This window comes from Crinia signifera, chromosome 2 (genome assembly GCF_055691185.1).
Source record: "Crinia signifera chromosome 2, ASM5569118v1, whole genome shotgun sequence".
In the NCBI taxonomy this organism is placed as follows: domain Eukaryota; kingdom Metazoa; phylum Chordata; class Amphibia; order Anura; family Myobatrachidae; genus Crinia; species Crinia signifera.
In genome coordinates, this window is record NC_139218.1 from 190,992,974 (window position 1) to 191,002,970 (window position 9,997).

General features: G+C 47.5%; 1 non-coding gene across 1 annotated transcript; it reads right to left on the bottom strand.

The window, feature by feature from the left end:
• Positions 1 to 9,302: 9,302 nt before the first annotated feature.
• LOC146060819 (5S ribosomal RNA) lies at positions 9,303 to 9,421 on the bottom strand. The gene has a single exon (XR_014470485.1). It is a non-coding gene; the product is annotated as a 5S ribosomal RNA (ribosomal RNA).
• Between the last annotated feature and the right edge of the window lie 576 nt (positions 9,422 to 9,997).

The following is a 9,997-nucleotide window of genomic DNA, read 5'->3' on the forward strand; positions in this document are numbered from 1 at the left end:
CACCTTCCACACAGCCCTCAGTTCCAGGATGTTGATCAGTAAGGCAGACTCCTCCGAAGTCCACAAGCCCTGCAGACGCAGGTCCAAGACTACTGCCCCCAGCCCCTGAGACTGGCGTCGGTAGTGACTACCAGCCAGCTCCAGGACTGCAGAGACCGTCCCCACTGAAGGGAATCAACCTCCGTCCACCATTTCAGGGAGGACCGAGCTTCTGGAGACAACACTATTTGTTCTGACTTCATGGTCTGAGAATTCCCTGACCAGGTTGTCAGAATGTTCCACTGGAACACTCTCGAGTGGAACCTGGCGAACTGTAACGTCTCGAACGACGCCACCATCTTCCCCAGTAGTTTGAGGCACCTCCATACTGATGTTCTCTGAGATCCGAGGATCTCCTGGACCAAGACAGACAGATTCCTGGCCTTTGACTCTGGTAGAAATACCCGATATAGGTGGGTGTCCAGAACAACTCCCAGGAATTGGAGTCTCTGTGACGGCACCAACTGAGACTTTTGTAAATTTAAAAGCCAGCCGTGAGCCTGCAAAAAACCCGATGGCTTCTGCCAAGTGACTCTTCAACTTTTCTGCTGACTCTGCTTTGAACAGCAGGTCGTCCAAATATGGAATCACCGTGATTCCCCTCAGTCGAAGCACTGCCGCCATTACTGACATTATCTTGGTGAATACCCTTGGCACTGTAGCCAGACCGAAGGGCAACGCCTGGAATTGCAAATGCAGGTCTCCTAACGCAAACCTCAATAGAGCCTGATGTTCTGGGTGGATAGGAACATGAAGGTATGCGTCCTGGACATCCATGGACGCCAAAATTTCTCCCTGGTCCAGGCTTAGCAGCACAGACCGCAGAGACTCCATTTTGAAATGGTCTACCCACAAATGGATATTTAATGACTAAGTTTAGGATCGGTCTGAAAGACCCGTCTGGTTTGGGCACCAAAAACAAAGTGGAATAAAAGCCTTTCTTCCACTCCGCTCTGGGGACCGGGACCACCACATCCTTCTCTAAAAGAGAGTGAGCCGCTCCCAAGAGAGCCGTACGGAGCCGAGCCTCCTTTGTAGTGGTGTGGGAATGAATCTTCTCGGAGGAAGACCCTTGAAAGGAATTCTGTAACCCTGGGATATAATTTCTAACACCCAAGCATCCCGGTCTAACAGTGCCCATGCATCTCTGAACAGTGTCAGACGTCCCCCCACCTTGACCACCGCCGGGCAAAACCCCTGGCAGTCATGCGGAGGGTTTGTCCTCTCCTTTGGTGTTTGGTTTCTTATGAAAGGAACCAAATTTAGACTTTGGGGCCTTGCCCCTGGAGGACTGAAACTTTCCCCTAAAAGACTGTCCTCGAAAGGACGCACCTCCTCTAGGGGAGGGCCGAAAGGACGGCCTGAAAGCAGAAAACCTTGATGTCTGCTTGGCTGCAGGAAAGTACTTTTGCCACCTGTGACCTGCTTAATAATCTCTTCCAGTTCTGAACCAAATAACAGCTTTCCTTTAAAAGCTAATGCCTCTAAGGCCTTCTCAGACTCCTTATCTGCCTCCCAAGCCTTAAGCCAGAGCACTCTCCTGGCATTGACAGACACTGTGGAAACTCTGGCAGCCATTTTGAGAGCTTCCTCAGCCTCCAGCACATACTCTGCAGCTGCTTTAAGCTTCTCCGCAAGCAATAACACACAAGGGTCAGCGTGTAAAATAGTGCACAAATCATTGGCCCACACAATCATGGCCTTAGAGACCCAGGCTGAAGCAATCAGAGGACGTAGGGTGTATCCCACCCCTTCAAAGATAGCCTTAAGGTTACCCTCCAGCTTCTTGTCTACTGGGTCCTTAAAGGCTGCTCCCCCTTGCACTGGTAGTACAGTGGCTTTTGACAAACGTGCCACAGAAACATCTACCACTGGAACTTTCTCCCAGGGATCTGCATGAGCCTCAGGCATGGGGTATAAACTTAAAAATATCTTTGGCATCTGCAGCCTTTTATCGGGCGTTTTCCAAGCCCCTTCCAATAAATCCTGTAAACCTTCATCTGCAGGGAAGGTAACAGCTTCCTTACGCTGCCATTTAAACACACCTTTTGCAGGAGTTTTATCTTCCACAGACAAATTCAAAGCCTGTTTTACAGCAGTAATCAAATCCTCCACCCCTGCGGCTGAGGACTCCTCAGAAGGGATGCAGTTAAAATCCCGGCGTTCGGGATCCCGGCGTTCAGAATCCCGACGCCGGAATCCCGACCGCCGAAATGCCGACACTTTCTCCCTCCTGGGGTGTCCACGACACCCCTGGAGGGAGAATAAATTAGTGTGCCGAGCATAGCGAGGCACCGGGCCCGCTGCGTGGCGAGCGCAGCGAGCCCGCAAGGTGGGGCAATCCACGTCCCCCCCTTGTCGGCATTTCGGCTGTCGGGATTCTGAACGCCGGGATCCCGACCGCCGGGATTCAATACTGAATCCCCTCAGAATCATCACCCTGCTCCCAGGGAATGTCTGCATATGCTCCATCCTCTTCATCAACAATTAAAGGCACTGAGTAAGACCTTTTAGCATCAACATCAATCTTGTCTAGCAATTCACTAAACCTGTTAATCCCCTTAGCAGTATCCTGCATGACCTGAAGAAAACCAGGATCTGCCTGGGTCAGAGGCAAGGAGCCAGAGGACTGCTGAGATGATGACATAGGTCTCTGAGAATCTACCAAGACATCACTCTGTCTGTCCAGCAATTGCACTAAAGCATTTACAGACCTGCCCAGGGCACTGGCCCACACAGGTTCCAATTGCTCTACCCTCTGGGGTTCACTCCCCATGGGTCTCACAGCCGCGCAAGTGATACACAAGCCCCCCTTGGCCATCTGCTCAGGGAAAAATTTCAGTGTACAGACACTGCAAGCGCTCAATGTATTAAGGGCTCCCTCCCCCAAAACCACAGCCTGTTGCTCAGACATGATGTAAAGTAACAGTCACAGTGCATTCAATGTACAAGCGTTTATACAGAGTCAATGCACCCAGCCACTTATCTGTCTGTTGGTTTCAGATGTGGGGAAAACGATGCCCAGGAAATCCAAACACTCTGCCAGGATCTGTCAGCCAGCTCAGCTCCGCTGCAAGCGTTCCGAATGGCGCCAAAACAGAGTGAGGGAAGAGACCAAGTCCCTGCTGCTGCGGGGTCCGTGACTTTTGGCGCCAACCACTCCCAGACAGCCTTTTGGCGCCAACCACTCCCAGACAGCCACTCCCATTGCAGGATCTCCTAGTTCCAGTATCTCCCCCTCAGCTGGGGACCACTTGGAACATGCCTGTAACACACTGCTGTCCTCTCATATAGGAGCTCAGTGTGTAAGCTCCGCAGAAAATGGCCGCCGCCATCACGGAGCGCCTGTCCCCCATGATCCCCACCTAGCGTGAAGCCGGTTTCAGAGCGCTCCGGAGCCCAGGCAGCTTCTTAAAAGAAGCTGTAAGCGCTGCACAGGGAGGCCAGACAGCGTCTCCCCTGTGCACAGCGAGCTGACAGGACGCGCTTCTGTCAGCTCCTGCTGCGCTAGCAGTGTGAGGATTCACTAATGAGAATCCTCACACTGTGCCTACCTAGCTAGTGTAAAAGTTAATAAAATAATAAAAACCCTAACTAACTCCAATCCTCCGGCAGCCCTTTAGAATAGCACCCACTCCAGTGGGCACCTAACACGAACTGAAGAGTCTGGGATGCAGAAGGGAGGAGCCTACCCTCCAAAAGCTTTAGGATAGGTGCCTGGCTCCTACGGACCCTCCTACATCCCAATGTTGAGCTGTGTCACCAGGACCATTGAAAGAGAAATTTACACCTGAAATCAACAGAGGAGTGTCACTTACAGATGACACAAGTGTATTTGGCTTGGCCCAATGCTGATTTGGGCATGAAATACACAGGCAAAATGGGCACAAACATCATATATCACATTTTGAATAAGTAACTGTAGTTTTGCAAGGGTTAACAAGTCTTGGGCCACAAATTTGACAACTGAAATCAACAGTGGGGTGTCTGCTTGCCCCTTTCAGTGTATGGTCCTTTGGTTGCTACTATTTTTACATGAGGAGGGAGTGGCCACACCCTCCTGCATTGGCCACTCCACCTTTCATTACCAGGGCCCAGCAGAGCTGTCGGCACTCCTGGAGGTAGTAAGCATGTAAAACAAAAAAACGCTTTTCACAACATTAGATACAGTAGGTTTGTAAAAAGGAATGATATTACTCAAAAAATTACTAATACCACTTTTATACCAATATCCCATGTTGAGGTGTCGTTAGATAGGCAGTGTATAGATAGACAGTCAATAGGTATACCCCAAAAGGTCAACATGCAATAAGTCAACAGGGTCAAAAGGTAGAAATATGAAATGGTCAACATAAGTTTTTATTTTTAGTACTTGTGTACTTTCACCAGGGCAGCCACTAGAAATGTTGAGGGCAATGCCATACCTCCGGCCAGCCCCCCGCCTAACCCATCCCCATTACTTTCCATCACCCACGTCGCAAATCGTCTTCCGGCTCCTTCAGTGTCCACAGTCAGGTCCGGCGCGCACAGTGCAGCCTGCAGAGCCCCTCTGTGTCCTAAGCTCAGCGTTCTGCAGGCTGCACTGTATTTTGGGGGGAGGCTGGGTGCGGGGGTCTGTGGGCAGCTGCCCAGGACCCTCCAGAGGCCAGGGCCCGGGACTTCTACTCACCCCGGAGTGGGCCATATTTGGCATCCTTCCAGAAGAGACGAGACCCCCCAAACCTATAAAAAACTGATGTTGGCAATTTCATCCGCTGCCCGTAAAACTATTCTCCAGGTGTGGATCCAAAACTCCCCTCCAGCCTTGGCGATGTTTAGAGACAAACTGTTCTTCATTTTCCACATGGACTGGTTGGAGGCCTCCCTCCAAAAGGGCTCACGTACTAAACAGTTTTTTGCTACTTGGAACAGCTATATGGAAACTTTACCGATGTCAACTAAACGAACTCTACATCAATGCTTCCGAAACACTCGCTGGTATGAAGAGCAGATGCTAATTAACGATCCTCCGCTAGTTCTGGAATAACCTACTCTTTCTCTTTGCTAAGATTATGATGTGGTTCACTCACACCCTAACAAGGAGAACTTAATACCATTATGTAACCCCAACACATGTATTATGACTAAATATTTGATCCTCATGCTTCAATATACAGTAATGTACTTTGTATCGAATTGACGCTTTGACTTAATAAAAAAAGTTTATAAAAAAAAAATAATATAGTGAACTATATCTTGAATCAAAGTTTGGGTTGATATACCAACTTTCGTCTTTTGCCAGGGTAGTGACCTGGCTGGGGAACTCTCGACATGACAAGCAAAACCAGGAATCCATCTCTAAAGAGAAATGTTAAATACAATATAAAACTACAATCACCAGTTTGGGTATTGCCTTATGCAACACGTGATTCCAATTAGTAATTTGATCTCTATCTTCATAATTAGATATTGCCTGTTGGATATCTGGGAGCATTATTTGGAGTAAAGACCTAGCAACAGTTCTGAATAAACACCAATCAGCGATGCTTAAATAAACGAAAGAACTGGAAATCCGCTAACCACCATCTGGCATGACATGCACTACAATCAGATTTTAAATTGATTGTACACTATCGTGATAAGGGACATTGTTTATGAATTGTATTTCATATGATGACTGGACTATTCCATAGTATTTTAGACAAGCTTTCTTTTACCTTTGTAATGTCTGACAATAGCATTATTCATATGTTGGTTACAGAGGCTACTATCCATTACCTTAACCATGTTTAAGGAATGGTATTGCTAATTACATGTACATATGCGTTCCTGAATGAGCATCAGCATTTGTGACAACACCAGACAATGGGGCAGATGTATTAAGCTTTAACAAGAGATAAATCCAAGGGTGATAAAGAGATAAATGTCCAGCCAATCACCTGCTAACTGCCATGTTACGGCCTGTGTTTGAAAAAAGTCAGTAAGGAGCCGATTGGCTGGATATTTATCTCTCCTTATCACCCTTGCATTTATCTCATGTTTAAGCTTAATACATCTGCCCCAATAGCTGCTAGAGCGTCACATTTGAAATGGGGATTTGTCTGCAGTGAATGGGTTAAAAGTAATCTCTAACTTAAAACCAGTTTATAGACATGTTAAGGTTCTTAAGAAAAATATTAGACCACACTACACATGTATACAATATTCCAGACATTTACTATTTAGATCAGATCTATAGAATGTGGCATACGTAGAAGTTTAATGACAATGGTTCTAGGCATGTAATCAGTTGAAACACTGCAGTAGTTCAGAGTCTAAATAACTCTACTTTTCAAATTACTGGGGGTATCAATAAAATAAACATTTAAGATCTGATGAAGCAAGTGCTATTCAATTGCCCATACTGTAAATCTGGAATCTGCAGGAATCTTACTTAACTATTGCCTTTGGGCTAGTCGTGATGATACCACGTGTGTCAACAGCATCGTGCCCAGCACATAAGTTGGAAAATGCAGTTTACCACTAAGGAGTGCACTGATCCCCAGAAAATTCACATTCAAGCGAATTCTTCCCCGTGTCACATACTATTTTGGCAAGAGAGCTTCATTAAAGCTGCAATCTCACAAATGTAATGTTTTCTTTTTAGTAACCATCACTGTAGCATAATCTTATCATATTAGCTAGAAAATATATGTTTCAGGGATAAATCATGGAAGATATAACATGACCTCCAAGTCAGACCTGTTCAGTTTGCAAGTTTCGCGTCACACTATAGAAAAAGATGGAAACCGAGGGGATTGTCATACGAATAATGCTGGGTACACACCAGGACGACTAGGGCCCGATCCCCTCAATCTAGATCCAATTCCGACCAATTGGATGTAGATTGTGTGCTGATTGGGCCCTTTTCTGTCCTGGTGTGGACCGATGCCGATCCGCGGTCCCGCGGGTCGGTCGTTATTGAGATCCTACCTGCTGCAGGTAGGATCTCAATGATGACCATACAGCCGGGTGCAGGTCGCCATCGGATCGGACCCGCTCACGGTGCACACCGTGAGCGGGTCGTGCCCCCCCCCCCGCGTCACCGTGAGCGGGTCGGACGAGACACTGACGACCCGCTCACGATGTGCATCGTGAGCGGGTTGTCCTGGTGTGTACCCTACATTAGAGGTGCATTGCAAATCCTATGTGCTTTCCACATCATGTTATGACTGGTTGCCATGGCAATCACATGACTAGGGGGAAACTTCAACCATGCCGGAGGTGCCCAATACATTAGGGCGATTCACATGTGATTTAGTTACTTCATGTGATTGCGGCAATAGATTGCATAAAAATCGTCCAAATCGCATGTGATTGACATCAGGTCCGAAGCGATGCTTGGAGCCTGTGAGTCACACCAGCTGCAAGTAAGATATCAGATCGGAGCGAAAGCAGGCAGGCTTGGATCGCATGCTATATATCATATGCAAAAGGTCCACATAACGAGATTTATGTCTTACCTGTTAAATCTCTTTCTTCGAGGACGTCAGGGGCCACAGGGATTACATTGGGTAGAGAGTGAGGTCACGACCTTTCCAGCACCAGAAAGGATAAAACTTCTGGACTGCCCAGAGACAGCCCTGGCTCCTCCCTCCTCTACCCCGCCTCCTAGGCTAGCTTACTTTCAGTTTTTCCCAAAGCCAGGCAGGAGACAAGATAGAAGGAAGAGAAACCCATACAGTAACACATTTAACAAATATATGTGTGTGTGGTTGCTCAACAGAGGAACCATAACTGTGACATGTGTAAGTACCTCAACAAAGGAACTTTTAACTAAGTTCACTCAACTGAGGAACTATGAACTTCAATACCATGAAGCAGGCGCGGCAGGGAGGGATCCCTGTGGCCCCTGACGTCCTCGAAGAAAGATTTAACAGGTAAGACATAAATCTCGTTTTCTTCTGCAGCAGACGTCAGGGGCCAGAGGGATTACATTGGGATGTCCTAAAGCAGCCACCTAAGGGTGGGGACGCGCCTGTGCCGCGGCCAATATATTGTGGCCGAATGCCGAGTTCTGAGAGGCAAACATAACAAACGCAAAAAAGCGTAAGAAATCGTTGGCAGACGACCAAGTTGCCGCCTTGCCAAGTTGCTCTGCCGTTGCACCACCTGTAAAAGCCCGAAACACACCCACAGATGTAGTGGAATGAGCCCGTACCCCTGCAAGAACGGGGAGTGAGGTGAACAAGGAATCCTGCTTGATAAACGACCGCAGATATCGGCTGGCAATAGTCTGCATGGTAGCAGACCAGCCCCTCTTATGAATTCTCTAGTGGATAAAGAGAGAGTCAGATGGCCAAAGTATTACAGACGTGCAAAGCACAGACCATCTCCAGTTGATGCCCAGGAGAGACCGCCGGCCTACAAAGGGCAGGGATCACTATCTCCTGGATGACCTGAAATTCAGGAACCACCTTGTGAGGTGTAAAGTAACGTTTCAAAGAATCCGTTCTATGAGAATGAAAGACTATGAAAGGCGATTGACCTAACAGAGCCTACCGGGCAGACACCCAGCAGCAACGGTCAACAGGAAAACCGTTGTCCCAGTTAGCCTGTAAAGAGCCCTAAAGTGCCCAAAGAATCAGAGAAAGATTTTAACAAACCACCATGTTTGTAACAACCAGAGGTTGGATCTGCAGGACCCCCTGCAAGAATGAGCGGAGATCATACCACAGAGCTCATAGGCTGTGGAATACAAAGGAGAGAGCCGAGCCCTGTTGCTTTAAAGAAACAGGCGGAGGCCAGCCCCCACTACTTCTACCGAAAGGACAAAACCCTAGACAAACGGTAAATTCTGGGATTGAATTCAATCCCGTGGCTCTTAATAAGGTTGTCTTAACAGCCCTGTGAGCAGTTCTGGCCCCCGACAGATAAGAGAGACCCCTAACAGGGTTCACAGATCCGAGAACCAGAATCTCCTGGATTAAGGTGCCCCCACCTCCACTTTTAATGTACAAATTACTTTGAGGAGGAGCAAAAATGGGGAAAAGCCTACCTCCGAACGAATAGCCACTGGACTGACATAACAGAGCGTGGACTCTGTAACCTGCAGGGTCTCGAGACCTGGACACATACAGGGTGACCTGGTAAATGTGACGCAAAGCCATCAATCCACAATTGGTCCACCCCAATGGCCTACCAACCACAGGAACACCTCCGAAGGGAGGGTCCATCTGCCGGTATAGTTTTGCCAACAAGGCCGGGATCTTGCGCTGCACCCATTGGAAGAAGCGGGAGGCCTAAACCTACAGCACCTGGTATTCCCAGACGGCCTCCCATCCAAGTACTAACCAGGCCTGACCCTGCTTGGCTTCCAAGATCAGACGAGATCAGGCGTGTTCAGGGTAGTGTGGCCGTAGGCTCATAGCCGGCCCACTCAGAGTGTCACCCTAGTGGTTGATAAAAAAAAAACCACCCTTTTTGCATCACCCGACTGGACCTGCACAGGGTGACCTAGAAACCAAGGTTCTACCTTGCAGAAATCCCACAGCACTGTCTTTTTCACTTAGGTTTCAAGACAGAAGCATCTTTTCCATAATAGCATTATCCAGTCTATGCCTTAAGATGTACTGTTGCGTGTATAAAACATGGATTTACCAAAAGGATTAGTTTTGGTTATAATGTATGTGTATGTAGATACATTAGAAAACAAACAAACAGGAAACTATATCGAACCGCTGTTTGAATGTAAGAAGCGAGAATGCTGACCTAGCACCGCTATATATATCCACATATATATATATATTGTGTATGTACATGTATATATATATACACACATGTACATACACAAATGCCTACAAGCATAAACATATGCATTCATGTACCCCTATACAATAGGTCGTACAGATTAAGAGGCAACATATTGGTATATAGCATATGGTGGCGCTGAAATGAACAAGGCCGTCAACATTGGCAACCAGTAAAACTTCTACCAAAG